Consider the following 15,115-nt stretch of genomic DNA (forward strand, 5'->3'; position numbering starts at 1 on the left):
CCCACCCACCCACCACCCAGTACACACGAGTTAAGCACTGAAGCCTGGTTGGCAGTGTGTGTTGTTTCGTTGATGGAGTCTTCAGGAGGCCTAGTGGAAGGTTCTTAGGTCCCAGGGCCTCCACTTCCATGATTGAATTAGTATTGTCACTGGAGTGGCTTAGATCTTCCGGGACTGGATTCACATGAGCACAAGTCTTTGTAAAGCAAGTACACCCCACACCCAAACCCCAAACTGTTGTAGATGTCTCTCTTTCTGCTTCTTCATGTTGTGATATAACCAAGGGGCTCTCAAGAGCTGGCACAGTACTATTTACACTTTTTAGTCACCAAAGTATGAGCCAATAAACCTTTCTTTTCCTTTCATGTGTGAGTCCATTGGGGAGGGGGAGGGGGAGTGGTTCTGGGGCTTGAACTCAGGGCCTGAACATTGTCCTTGAGCTTTTTTGCTCAAGTCTAGTGCTCTACCACTTGAGCCATAGATATACTTCTGGCCGTTCAGTGATTAATTGGATTTAAGAGTCTCACAGATTTTCCTGGCCATATTGGCTTTGAACCCCAATTCTCAGTTTTCAGCCTCCTGAGTAGTTAAACCTCTCTCTCTCTCTCTCTCTCTATATATATATATATATGTATATATGTGTGTATATATGTATATATATGTATACATATATATAAAACTTAGCTTCAATATTCAGCTATAGTAACACAAATTAAGGCGATACTCTCTAAAACTTAAAAGGTATCAACCACAAAGTGGTAATACTAATGAGCTTGGGCAGTTGGTCAGTGACCAGCTAAAATATATAGAGTACAACTAAAGGATTAAAGAGAGAAAAGTAAATTGGACTTGAGTTAATGAATTCACTCAACTGAATTAGAACATTTTAGTGGAGTACTCTACCACTAGGCCAAACTCCCGGCCTAGAATTAGAGGTTTATAATACTGAAATCTTTCTGGACGTTTGGGTTCTCTCTCTCTCTCTCTCTCTCTCTCTCTCTCTCTCTCTCTCTCTCTCTCTCTCTCTCTCTCTCTCTCTCTCTCTCCCTCCCTCCCTCCCTCCCTCCTCCTCCCTCCCTCCTTCCTCCCTCCCTCTTAGGCAAGTTGCTTTCTTTCTACCATGTTTATTTTGATGAGTTGTACATCTGCAGGGGTAGGGGTTTAAGGCAAAGGTAAGTACAGATACGTAGAGAAGTGTATTTGTAAACTGAGCAAGGGTCTCACAGCTGCAGATACATGTGGCAGATGGAGCAATGAGAAATGGGTTTTATTCCCATTTGTACTTTCAGAAGATGACACTTTCAGTCCAGAAGGAGGACTCTAACCACCAGAAGCATGATCTGGCAAGGGAGAGAATGGTAAGCTGCCACCATTACCAGAAGCATTACCATGACAGTGACTTTGAACCTGAGCACCCTTTCCATTTCCCTAGTGAGTTTATCCCCTAAAACAACCAAAAAAAGCAACTGCAAAATCTCAGGTTTACCAAATCATCCCTTCCTGATCCGAAAGACTTATACAAGGATTTGCACATTCCCAGACAAAATCCCTTGCCATACAATACAACAGACAGAGAAGCTTCAGGAAATGTGCCACTCACTATAGGAGTTCATATTTTTGGTTTAGATCAAGGTGTGAGATCAGCAAACTTATATTTAAGAAAATATGATCTAAGGAATGAATAGTAGATTTTTAAAGTCAAGAAGAAAATCAGTGGATTGGAAGACAACTCGTAATTCTTCCAGTACTGAGAATGAGAGAAGCCAAGTGGACTTGGAGGAAGAGTTGTAAATAGTTCACTGTATGTATGTACTCCTTTCAGGGGGGGTGACAGTGACAGACATTATTTGAGTCTCCAGAAATAAGTTTCTTCATAGCACCATGGTTGACAAAATGCCAGGCAAATTCTTCATGTGGGTAAGTGATTAAAAGAGATTCAATAAAAAAAAAAATGTACAGCTAGGTGTGGTGGCTCACACCTGTAATCCTAACTACTCAGGAGACTGAGATCTGAGGATTACAGTTCAAAGCCAGCCTGGGCACCAGTCTGTGAGACTTATCACCAATTAATCACCATAAAAATGGAAGTGGTGCTGTGGTTCAAGGGGTAGGGTGGTAGGCTTGAGCTGAAAAGCTCAGGGACAGCCCAGGTCCAGAGTTCAAGCCTCATGACTGATGCCAAAAAAAAAAAAAGTGCAGTTATGCATTCCAGGTATTTTCTTATATTTCCCAGGCAATTAAGATAAATAATATGTGTCTCTCATTTTAAGATTTTGCAAGTTGTTAGTATTTCTCATTCTAGGTAAAAAAAATTCATGAGTTTATTGATATGATTTACAAACTATGAATAATCCTAAGTGCATTTTTCTTAAATATAATCCTTTAGTTGTATAAATTATGAATCCCCCCAAACTATTTGACTCTCCTTCTTGTATTTCCTCATCTAGTAAAGAAATGAATCACCATGAAAGAAGTAAAACCTAAAGAAAACTAAAAGGATTCGGGATAATACCAAGCCTGGAAAACACTGACTGTAAATAATTACTGATGTATTTGTAGAAGCTAAAAAAAAAAAGATAACAGGGCTGGGAGTTTGGCCTAGGGGTAGAGTGCTTGCCTAACATGCACGAAGACCCGGGTTCGATTCCCTGGTTCCACATACTTAGAAAAAGCCAGAAGTGGTGCTGAGGCTCAAGTGGCAGAGTTCTAGCTTTGAGAAAAATCCAAGGACAGTGCTCAGGCCCTGAGATCAAGCCCAGGACTGGCAAAAAAAAAAAGATAACAAATGATTGCTGAAACAAAGAAGAAAATTACAAAAGTAAGTTGGTCATTCTACATCACCAATGTTGGATAAATGTGGTACAGAATAGGAAGAGAAATAAATAGAGGGCTATATGTCTCATATTCCATAAGCCTCGTGTGCAAAGTATACTTATAAGAGTATGTTGTTTTGTAGTTGAACATAAGTATACATAATGTTCTAAATTTGTGGTAATTGATCTATCGTGAACATTTATCATGAACACATTCTAACTGTAACAAGCTATACGATTGTCTTAGTGTGCCAGAAGAAATGCTATCTTGAATATAAATTATAATCATTGTTAGAAAAGGTAGGAAACTGCAGTTGACTTGGTCTTTTAAAAATGGATTTCTTTTTTTTTTTTTTTTGCCAGTTCTGGGCTTGGGCTCAGGGCCTGAGCACTGTCCTTGGACTTTCTCAAGACTAGAACTCTACCACTTGAGCTTCAGCACCACTTCCAGCTTTTTTCTATGTATGTGGTACCGAGGAATCGAACCTGGGTCTTCGTGCATGCTAGGCAAGCACTCTACCACTAGGCCAAACTCCCGGCCCTTGATTTCTTTTCTTTTACAGTGAAAATTCTTTGTCTTTTCTCCATTTCACTGAATACAACATTGCCACATATGCAGATGCTGCAGATCTCCTTCTCATGTTTTCTACACGAGCCAGAGACAGTCTGTGATCACTGACCCAAGCCTAGCCTTGGTGTATATATCAGCTGCATCTGTCTCATTCTTTCCATTCTTTTTCTCTTTAATTTTATTTCATTGTAAGGGAAATACACAGAGGAGTTACAGTTATATAAGTAAGGTAATCAGAGCATTTTCTTTTACCAGTTCTGGGACTTGAACTCAGGGCCTGGGCACTACTCCTGAGCTTCTTTTTGCTCAAGGCTAGCACTCTACCACTTGAGCCACAGCACCATTTCTGGCTTTTTTTTTTGTTTATGTGGTACTGAGGAATCGAACCCTGGGCTTTATACATGCTAGGCAAGCACTCTGCCACTAAGCCATAATTCATGAGTACATTTCTTATCCAATAGTTGCCTCCTCCCTTTTAGCTCCTACTCCCCCACCCCCACTTCCCTCCCTCAAGTTCATTTCTGACATTGTGTCTTGTGAGTGTTGCAGTTGCATTGTTTCACCCTGTCCTTTGTCTCACCATTAAAAGTGGATTTCATTAAAAGTGGCTCATACCTGTAATTGTTGCCACTCAGGAGGCTGGGATTTGAAGGTTTTTGGGTTGAGGCTAGCTCTGGAAAAAGAAAAAAGAAGTCAGTGAAACATTTATCTTCCCTTAACCAGCAAGCTGAAGTAGAAATGTGGCTCAAGTGGCAGAGTGCCAGCCTTGAGCAAAAATACTAAGAGTGTAAGGCCCTGAATTCAAGCCCTGTACCAGCACACACACACACACACACACACACACACACACACACACACACATACACACACATTAATTGATCTTCAGTTAAGAGCCAGTAGCTCTTCAGTGAGAACACTGAACTTGGTAAGCAATAACTATCCACTGAATTGCCTTTCTATTAACCCAAAGCAGATATAGGACAGATATGGTGATTCATTATTTCTTTCCCAATGTATAATACTCTTGCTTAAAACAGAGTGCTGAAGCTCATAGCTGTCTGTGTTGCCTTCAAAGACAGGCACGGTGAATCTCTAGGAACCTTTGAATGGCTGATGTTCTGGAGAGCTGCTTTTTTCTCTTCATGCTGAGAATGAAAGCAATGCCTTTCTGAAAGTAACAGAAATAACAGACTCATCACCTATCACTGCTTTGACTTTGTCTGTTGTGACAAGTTCATTGGTTTAAGAAAAACAATAATAACTGCAAACACACGCAAAGCTCTGAGAAAAGCAAAGCAAAACAAAACAAAAACCTAACAAACTTCAAACCCCTAAAGCCCAAACTACAGAACAACTTCCTGAGAAATGTTAATTCATGCCTTTGTTGTATGGAAAGTGTTGAAATAATAATTGGAACAGTGGTGAAATTCAGACTATATGAAATTCAAGTTTTAATATTTAGAGCCTCTAAGTATTAATTGTATATGTTCATTCATTCATGCATGTATGCATGAATGCACGCATGTTTTTGCAATAGTACAGTGTGCTTTCAGCCTCACACTTGCTAGGCAAATTCTCTACCATTTGACCCATGCTCTTGGTCCTTTTGCTTTTGTTTAGTTTTTAGATAGAGTCTCAAACTTTTCCCCTGAGGCAAAGTTCACTACTTTGTTACTTGTAGATTTTTTTTGATATTTTTTATTGTAATTAATAAAAGGGTTACATGATATTTGCCAGTTAGAAGGTGCATTAATTCACATACATTGATACCCTTTCACATGTCTTGGTCCCCATTACCCTCCCCCCCACCCCCCTGCTTGTAGATTTATACCATTTTGATTATTCACCTATCTGAGAATATCAATAGTATTGTTTCCTTTTTCATGATGTTAAAAACTAAAGCTATTAAGTTTCGATTTGTTTTCTGTTGACGCAAGTATGTGTGTGTACACATGCAAATGCGTGTGTGCACATGTGTATATGTGTGAATGTATATAGTGTGTATGTGAATGTGTGCACAAAAGCGCTTGTTATATATGTCCCTGTGTACAACATTTTCCAGTAACTTCAGATTATGATACCAAAGAAAATGTGTTTAGCTTCCAAAAGAAATTTTTCATCAGCTTGTCATGTTTTTGGCTTTTGCTTAGGAATAGTTTAGTTTAGTTTGGTTGCTTGGGTACACTTGATTAAATACAGCAACTAATCAAAATCTGTTGCGAGTTAGGGAAGTCTTTTGCGTCCATCCTCTTTTGTCTCTAACATGAGCTGCTATTTTACACCCACGTTTGGCACCTGTGGTGAATCCTTTCTTGTTCTATAACTTTGACTGATGAGACTGTGAAGAGGAGAGGAGTAACTAACTTTGAATGGAAGAACTTACTCAAAATGTAATACTCCACAAGGGTCTTAAAAATATAATACTCTATAGGTGATTGAAACACATTATTTTTCCTTTTGCCTTGTTGAAAACAGGTCAGACTCCCTTCCTGTTAATGGCTACCCTTGTCCCGCAGCAATCTCTGCAGGACACCAGGGTACGTATTATTCCACCTTCCATCTGCTAGGTTGTTGAGGGCTAGCTTTGTTTCTTTATGAAAGGCCAGCGTGCCTGTCACCTGCTAGAGAGCTTCTAGTTTTCTGGGTGGACTCTATTAATCTCTTCTTCCTTTGTTTCTAGACTCAAGGCAAATAAAAGCTCCTTTCTGTTGCTTTCTTCAAGGCCTTACACTAAGCTTCTTGCTTCTTCTAAATACTTCACACACCTTTTCAAAGTGGCTTTACTGAAACTCACTTCCAGTTTTCCAGTAGAAGTGTGCCCCCCTTTTCAGTGGGCCATTCAATAAGTTAGTTTGGCATAAAAAGGCATTTGGCCAATTGTAAGGATGAATGAGAAGAATGAAGCTGCCACATTTCCTCCTTCCTTTCTTTCTTTCTTTCTTTCTTTCTTTCTTTCTTTCTTTCTTTCTTTCTTTTTTCTCTTTCTTTATTCTTTCTCTCTTTTGTGGGTCATGAGACTTGAACTTAGCCTGAGCACTATCCCTGAGCTCTTTAGCTCAAGGCTACCACTCTACCCTTGAGCCAAGCCCCACTTCCCATTTTCTAGAGGTTAATTGGAGATAAGAATCTCAGGTCCTTTTGTGCCCGGGCTGGCTTTGAACGTTGATCCTCAGATCTCAGCCTCCTGAACAGCTAGGATTACAGGTGTGAGCCACCGTGCCTGGCCAGGTGCCACATTTCTATACAGATGAAATTTCTGCCCCAGCACTCCTCCCTCTCAACTCCATTAGGCCCACCTGAACCCACCTGGCCCCCAGTTTCCCCATAACTGACCAACTCCTATCCTTTCCCTTCTCCATGCTCCTCTGTATTTGAAATTAAACCCAGTAAATTCCGACATGTCATTCTCCTCACCTTTTTATTCTTTTGCCAAATTCTTTCCAAATACCAGTGTCAATTAATGATTAAATACGAACAAAAATGGATATACTAATATTTTAACATACAGATGTCTGATAATGCCTAAACCATGAGTAGGATTCAATGTGACTATGAAATGGCTAATCCCAGCCTACATAGCATAAACAAAGGAGTGAGAATTTCATTCACAAAGACATGGTGTTCCATTGAGGAAGAGTTTGCTAACCAAGTGAAACTCTAGGGTCACTTAGTAGGTGTTTCACAACTCTGTCTTGCTGTGAGGACTACTGAAAAGCACAGTAGTTCATTGAATGGTAATGACAATGTCAAAATGAGATCACTTCCCTTCCTCAAAACATGAAAATGGGATGGATACTGGAAAATTTAACGTAAGAAATGAACATCTACCTCAATAATTCTTTCTGGACATTTAGATATAATGTAGGGAAAGTTTAATGTGTTCAAACTTAAGCGGCAATCTGTGGGCTTTGGGCTATTTTCTAATTTCTCTGACACAGAAAATTTGGGGGTATAATTAGTACTTACCTCCCAGTTTTTGGAGTTCTGAAGTATTCTGTATTTGCTGTCATTAATTCATTATTCAAACATGTTTTGCACACCATTTTTTGAAGACCCTACCTTCTTCCATTGTTTTCCAATCAAGTCCAGAGAACAGCTGAAACTTACTGTATTGTGTTCTCTGTAATCTAGTTTGATTAGAGCATGTACAAATGTTACATAGCATGATTAAAATGACACTGTATATCTTTTCGTGTGCACTGTAGTTGAGACTCATTCTGAGAAATGACCTGTTGGATTTTTATAGTATAAACATGATAGAGAATTTTTTTTGCACTAGCTCTGGGGCTAGGACTCAGGGCCTATTTCTTAGCTTTTCACGCAGTGCTGGTTGGTTCGCTACCATTTGAGCAAGAGCTCTGTATTCTACTCTTTGGTGTTTACTGGAGGCAAGAGTCTAACAAACTTTTTTAAAGCTAGGATTACACATGCTAGCCAGTGTCTGGGCCATAGAATATTTAACCTGAATGTTCTTACCTACCACATAGGTAGGCTGTGGTGTGGCTGCATATGAGTTTGTATGTGCGTGGTGTAGTCTGTTGTTCCTAGCATCATATTGAACTAAAGAATATGATTTACTTAAAGGTCTTAAATATGAGACTTCTGATGCTGATGTGCTATTTCATGGCAATCTGTTTAATCACTGTCAGTATAAGTGGCTCATGCCTGTAATCCTTGCTACTAAGAAGGATGAGATTGGAGGATCATAGTTTATACACATCACAGGCAGGAACCTTTATGGGGTAGAATGCCAACCTTGAGTAGAAAAGTCAAGTGAGAGCTTGAGGCTTGGAGGAGTTCAAGCTCTAGTTTTGGCCCACAAGCAGGAGTAGAAATACAATTCAAACCATAGAGTGCCAGCTCTGGTTGAAAAAAATATAGCATGGTTAACACATAAGCCAACAATTTTATTTGTTTATTACCAAATGCTCTATAGTCTATACAATTGTATATGCTTTTCTTAACACAGCTGTTAACACAGGTTGGGTTACACCAACATCATCCCACACAGGTGAGCCACGCATTGTTGTGTGACAATGTTACAGCAACTATGTCATTAGGCGAATGAAAATTTTCCACTTAATTATAATTTATGTATAATCTATGGGCCACCATTGACCAAAATGTTATTACATGGCCCATGACTATTTAAAACATAGAGTTTTAAAATGGATTTATTATGGTTCCCATTTTATCTTCATTTTATTCTCCCCAACATTACAACAGTAAAAGAATGGAAGTGACTATGCATTGATGGAAGCCTTGTTGCTAATATATGCAAGTGTGTGAGTGGGTGATGTTTAATCTACTTGTACTATTTGTTGTGCATTAACCAGTAATAAGAGTCCTTCAGTTACTCATTCTGTCACCACTTCCAGCAAACTCAGACACCTATTGGAGAGAATTATCTTGACTCACTGACAATTTTGGCTTTACTTAAAGTAGTTTTATAATTTCCAAACACTTCAATTCATAGCTTCTAATTTTAAATATGGCCTTATTCGAGACATTTTTCTAACACTTTCTTAGACAATTTGTCTGAAATCTACCAAGTTTGAGCAATAATCTTTATAATTCAGTTACCAAGGGAAATTTTGAAATTGCACCATCAAAACCAAACAAAATAATCTCCACAAAAAATAACTCTTTTACTTCCTGTCATTAATGTGTGGAGCATGCATGCTTCCTTTAAAAACGGCATGGTTTAGGAACTATTTCCCAGAATGAACACAGTAGACTTCTCCTTTCTGTACTTTATTTCTTACCTTATAAAATTGTTAACGTAAAAACAATAATTTAGTGTTACTAGGACCAGCAGCTATGTAAATTTTTGTTCATAAATCCAAGATGTTTTTGTACTTTCTTATTTTTTTAGGACACTCTAACTAGGTTTGACATTCTAACTAGTTTAAACTCTAAAGTGGTTTAACTCCTCTCTTCCTTGGATTGAATTATTTCTTTCACTAAGTTCTCTCTGAATTAACGGTAGGGAAGTCAATTCCTTTACTTATCTTCTTTGTGTTAACTACAGAGATCTGACCTTAAATTACTCAAGGATTTCCTCTCATTCACCATTATTATCCATTTTGGGATTCTGAACTGCTAGTCATTCAACTTGTTTAGAAAGGGGATAATACTTTAAGCACATTTATTTTAAAAGAACATTTCTTTTGGAAGTGGCACAATCTCTCCAGGGATCTCTTGTAACAATCAGCTTTGAACATTAACATTAAAAGTTGTTCTTTTAATTATACTCTAGGCGAGTGGAGAATACATCCTGATTATTAATATGGGTTTGCAGTGTTGCATAGTGACATGATTAATGACAACGCCTTTCAAGAAGAGTTTCAAACAGAGCTTATGTTGGTGGAACTGAGACAACAGTTAAGAGACCTCTAACTTCAATAAAACACATGGTGTAGATAATACATTTACTTCTTGAAGTACTAAGGGGTCCCAGAACTAGCTGGCATTTTTTATTATTTTTTCAGAGATGATAGATCGCTACAGACATACATACATACATATATACACACGTAACAGATGTACATAAGTACATAGAAAGGCAGGCAGATGGACAGACAGAGGTATCAAGCTTGATATGTATGACATGGTATATATCATATATGATAGATATCTATATCTATAGATAGATAGATACATAGATAGATAGATAGATACATAGATAGATAGATAGATACATAGATAGATAGATAGATACATAGATACATAGATACATAGATACATAGATAGATAGATATGACTGTTTTTCACTAATACTGGGACTTGAACTCAGGGCCTCAAGCTCACTTCACTCTTTCCTCTCAAGGCTGCCACTCTACCACTTGAGCCACACCTCCACTTCTGTCTTTGTTAGCTGAAGATTAGGGTCTCACCAACTTTTTTGCCCCAAGGTGCCTCCAAACTGCAGATCTCAGCCTCCAGATTAGCTAGGATTACAGACATGATCCTCAGGCTCCAAGCTTAATATCCCATGACAAGAAGTTGTGTTTTCTTGTCTTCATAAACTTATTCTGACTCTGAAACTAGTGACTGAAAGACATCCTGGAAAGAAGCCGTATGCTGAGACCAGCTGCATAAAATGTGCCTTCTCCCAGTAAGAAATACACTGTGACTTTACAATGCTAAACTTTTAAGGAAGAAAAACATTAGAAAGTGTGAAACTCCTGGAAAGTTTGGTTTTGCTTGGCTTTAGGACCCATCCGGCATTGTACATAGTTATCTTGGTTGACTTCACATTGATAGCAGGGCTAGAGTCACCCGAGAAGGTGCTGTGAAAATTCTCCTAAAACTTCATCATTTGAATGTCCATGTCTTTTATGAGACTTCCAACAGCTTTCCCTTCCTGGCCAAGAGGGGTGGGGAACCATGAACATTTCACTGTTATCAGCAGTTATGGGAAACTGACTTTTCATCTCTCCATATTCGTGTGTGTGTGTGTGTGTGTGTGTGTGTGTGTGTGTGTGTGTGTGGCAGAGAGACAGAGGCAGAGGGAGAAGTAGAGAATAGAGATAGCTCAGCTTTTATATGGAAGCCATAATTAACATGGTTTTCAAGTATGAGCTCCTTTTGTCAGTCCTTTCTGTTTTTCTGTCATATAGTCCCGTCTTACCCCCCCCTCCCGCCCCGCCTTTTTTATGTGGGTCATGGGGCCTCGACCTTGTCCCTGAGCTCTTCAGCTCAAGGCTACTGCCCTACCCCTAGAACTTCAGTCCCACTTCCCATTTTTCTAATGGCTAATTGGAGATAAGAGTCTCACATTCTTTAGTTCCTGACTGCCTTTGAAACTCAATCTTCAGATCTCATCCTCCTGAGTAGCTAAGATTACAGGCAGTGAGCTACCATGCCCAGCTTTATCCCTTCTTTATCAATGGAAGATCTCTGTTTCCCAGATTCCCTTGCACTCTGACTTTGAGATGGGCTGGGGCCATAAAAAGAACAGCAAGAGACCCAAAGGGTCTCTTAATGTGAGGGAGATGATAGCATCTCTAACAGGGTGTGTTTCTTCTGTGGCTCCAGCTACCACCAAGCAGTCCACCCTGATTTCCCCTCTACATAGGACTTCTGCTTTGGAACTTCTGTAACAATGGCTTAATTTTTAAAATTCCATATATATATATATATATATATATATATATATTGGTGTGCCATGGGGCTTGAACTGGCCTGGGCACTGTCCCTGAGCTCTTCAGCTCAAGGCTACCACCTTACCCTTGAGCCAAGCCCCACTTCCCATTTTCTAGAGGTTAATTGGAGATAAGAGTCTCTGGTCCTTTTGTGCCCTGGCTGGCTTTGAACCTTGATTCTCAAATCTCAGCCTCCTGAGTAGCTAGTATTACAGCCACTGCAGCTAGCTAAAATTCCTTATATTAAACTCCCTTTGCTGAAGACATCTATCTAGAGTTATTTCTGATTTTCACTGGGCCCAAATAATACACATTTGTAGAATTCTTGCAAGACTCCTGGAAGTAAACACTGGACTTTTCAAAAATTCCAGGATGTTAATGACCACAAAAATTCTAGATGCTATTACTGAAAGTAGTTTTGGCTCATTCATGATTGTTCAGGCTTCTATAGTCACACCATTGATAGTCATCTGCTAACAGGCATAGACAAACAAGGCCAAATGTTTGCAAAGTTTATTTGACTTGGAGTGAGCTGCTGTAATAGATAGGTATAGACTGGATGGCATGGGTATAAATATTTGAAGTAATGTTAGACTGATGAAATAAGTGGAAAATGTAAAAAATTTTATGCTCTGTTTTCTACCACTCACCTTATTCCGCAGATTGCCTGTTATTAAAATCGTATATTAACAAGGTACATTTGTTTTACTTGATGAGACAATATTGATGTCTTATCAACAAAATCTATGGTTTACATTAAGAGTTACTTTTTGTGTTGTAAATTCTCCGGATTTTGACACAAAAATGATGACATGTGTCTGTCATTAGAGTGTCATAGATAAATTTTCACTGCCCCCCCAAAGTTTATCGTGCTCTATCTAGTCATCCTGTTGAAGCTCTGAGAAAAGCTGACATATATTTTTATTCCAAAAATGTCACACAGTTACATTCATAGATTAAACGATGCTTCCCTGTAAAGTGATTGGTCATAGTATCTCATTCATTAGGTACATGGTAACTTCTAACTCCTCACCCTGGCATTTCTGGACCTTCACCGGCTCCTGATTCTTTAGTTTCTGCACTTTCATCTCATGCTCTGAAAACACAGAGGGCTTGTTTTATTTCACGCACTGCCCTCTTTTCTCCCTACCTGCATTTGCATATATCGTTCACTCCATCTGAGATGTCCTTTGCCCTTCTTCTTGAATGGCAGGCTTCCAATTTTTTCTTCAAGACTCTTCGAATATTATCTCCTAGTCTTTTGCCCTCATTCTACTAGGTTTTGAATGGCTTGTGCTGTGAAAGTGTTCTCCTCTCCTTGAAGAGTCTGCTCTTCACATTCTGGAATTTGCCATCACAGTGAGTCTGGGGGGCTCCATTTCTTAAGGAGGTAATCTACAGGACCCAGCAGATAGTGCAGATGACTTTTCCTATATGAAGAGTGACATGTGTTAAAACATAAAATCTTAGTTAAAATAGCTCATTGTGATAATTCTTGGTGCTGGTGAAGATGTGATAAGCTAAGCACTTCCACTTAATGATGGAAATGAAAGTTCTGTTGCTTTTGCTACTATTTCATCTGGAGGTTCTACTTCTAAAAGAAAGATATACATCGAATTAGGCATAAATGTGTTTAGTATATAATAATAATAAAAAATAAAATTTTAGGTACATGAATCATAATTCATATAGTTTATTATATAGCTATTCAAGTTTATGTTTACAAAGCATTTATAATAAAATAGAAAATCCATATAATGTAACATTAAACAACACAAAGAAGTTCATATCAGGTGCTAATGGCACACTCCTCTAGTCCTAGCTATTTGGAAACCTTAAATTGAAAGGTTTATGGTCCAAAGCCATCCTGAGCACACATGTGAGATCCCTCTCAACCAATAACTGGGCACATATGCCTGTCATCCCTGCCATGTGAAAGCTTAAGGCTAGAAGGATCTCTGTTCTAGATTAGGCTGGGCCAGGCAGGAAAGTCCTCAAGACTCTGTCTCCACAAAAAAAGCTGGGTATGATGGATCACACCTATCATTCTTGCTATAATGAGAAGATAAAAATAGGCAGATTTCAGTCTAAATGTAGTCCCAGGCAAAAAGTACAACCCTATCTCAATAATAACCTATGGAATATAGGCTTGGAGGATAGCTTTAGCCAGTACAGTGCTTTCTAACCACCACAAGGCCCTGAATTCAACTTCCAAAACTACCAAAAAAAATTCAAAGACACACTTTGCATATGATCACAACCATACTAATCATGTACATAGAGAGAGACTGGAAAGAAATATGCTGAAATGTTAATGACTATCTCTGTTTGTCAGGAGTGAGTTCATGCTATAACAACTAATTCCTCAATCTCTGAGACTTAATGTTAAAATCTTATTTCTTATTCAGGTTACAGTCCAATGTAAGCTCAAAAGACAGGTCTTTTCCATGCAATTATTTGAGAAGCCAGATTCTTTTTATCTCTCAAAGACTAAATTCTTTCATGCATTCATTGAGCAAATGAAAAGTTTCAGAAGTCTACAATCGAGTCACATCACTTTTATCTCTGGACCAGCCCTCACTTCATTGTAAAAACTTGGGACATTGTAGTTCAACCAGAAAAGTCCTAGAGAAGGCATTGGATTAACAACTCATTTTATTCTATAATACTCTTGTTAAAATTAGAAAAGTCACATTTGTTGACCTCAGTTGATCAGATTGGGAAACAGGATTGTTATTACATACTACTCCTTGGGTTGTTAGTATTTCACAATCATTAACATTTCATTACTCTTTTTTTTTTTTGTAAGTACAAAATGTCACTAAGAACATATGTGAAATGTTTAAGAATCTTGTATAAATTAGAGCATACAAAATGTTCATTTATAAGGGCATGAGGGGTGGGGGAATTATATCTTGTTAATTTCCAATTCGAATTTTACTAAAATTTCAATACTTATGGTTAATCATTGAAGACACTTATGCTTAATGGAAAGGAGATTGTCTTTTCAGCCTGTCTAGATGGGCATGTCTCATTTACATCTCATCTTTACTTTGTTAGGGGTACCTGTAGAGCCAGAAGAATAAGAATATAGGATTTAATTATATGCATTTGAAATGATCAGATTAATCTTTGTGCACATTAAGATACGACTTTTCAAATCATCTGTTAAAATATATTCAATTTTCCAAGTATTTTGAACACGTTCCTTTTTCTAGATGATTTCAGGATTTGCTTTTTATGTAGTTATGCCAATAGCTTTATTGTATTTCTAGAGTTAAATTAGGCACTACATTAAAAAAAATGTCACTCTTGGTTCAGCCCCTGATCAGCAGATTCATAGCCTTTATTTAGCACTGATACTTAAAAGCAGACAAAAATAATCACACTTTTACTGAGGCACATTACTATTGTACGCTGGATGGGAAATTAAGTTTTCTATTTTCTTTTTGTTCAGCATTTCTTCCTGGTGATAATTCCGACTATGAAACAAGAGAAACTAAAAGTTCCCTCTTTTACAAAATAGCATTTGTAGAATACAGACATTGAGTTTAAGTGAAGAATTGTGCTTTGGAACTAGAGTG

This window comes from Megascapheus bottae, chromosome 21 (genome assembly GCF_031878675.1).
Source record: "Megascapheus bottae isolate mThoBot1 chromosome 21, mThoBot2.hap1, whole genome shotgun sequence".
NCBI lineage: Eukaryota > Metazoa > Chordata > Mammalia > Rodentia > Geomyidae > Megascapheus > Megascapheus bottae.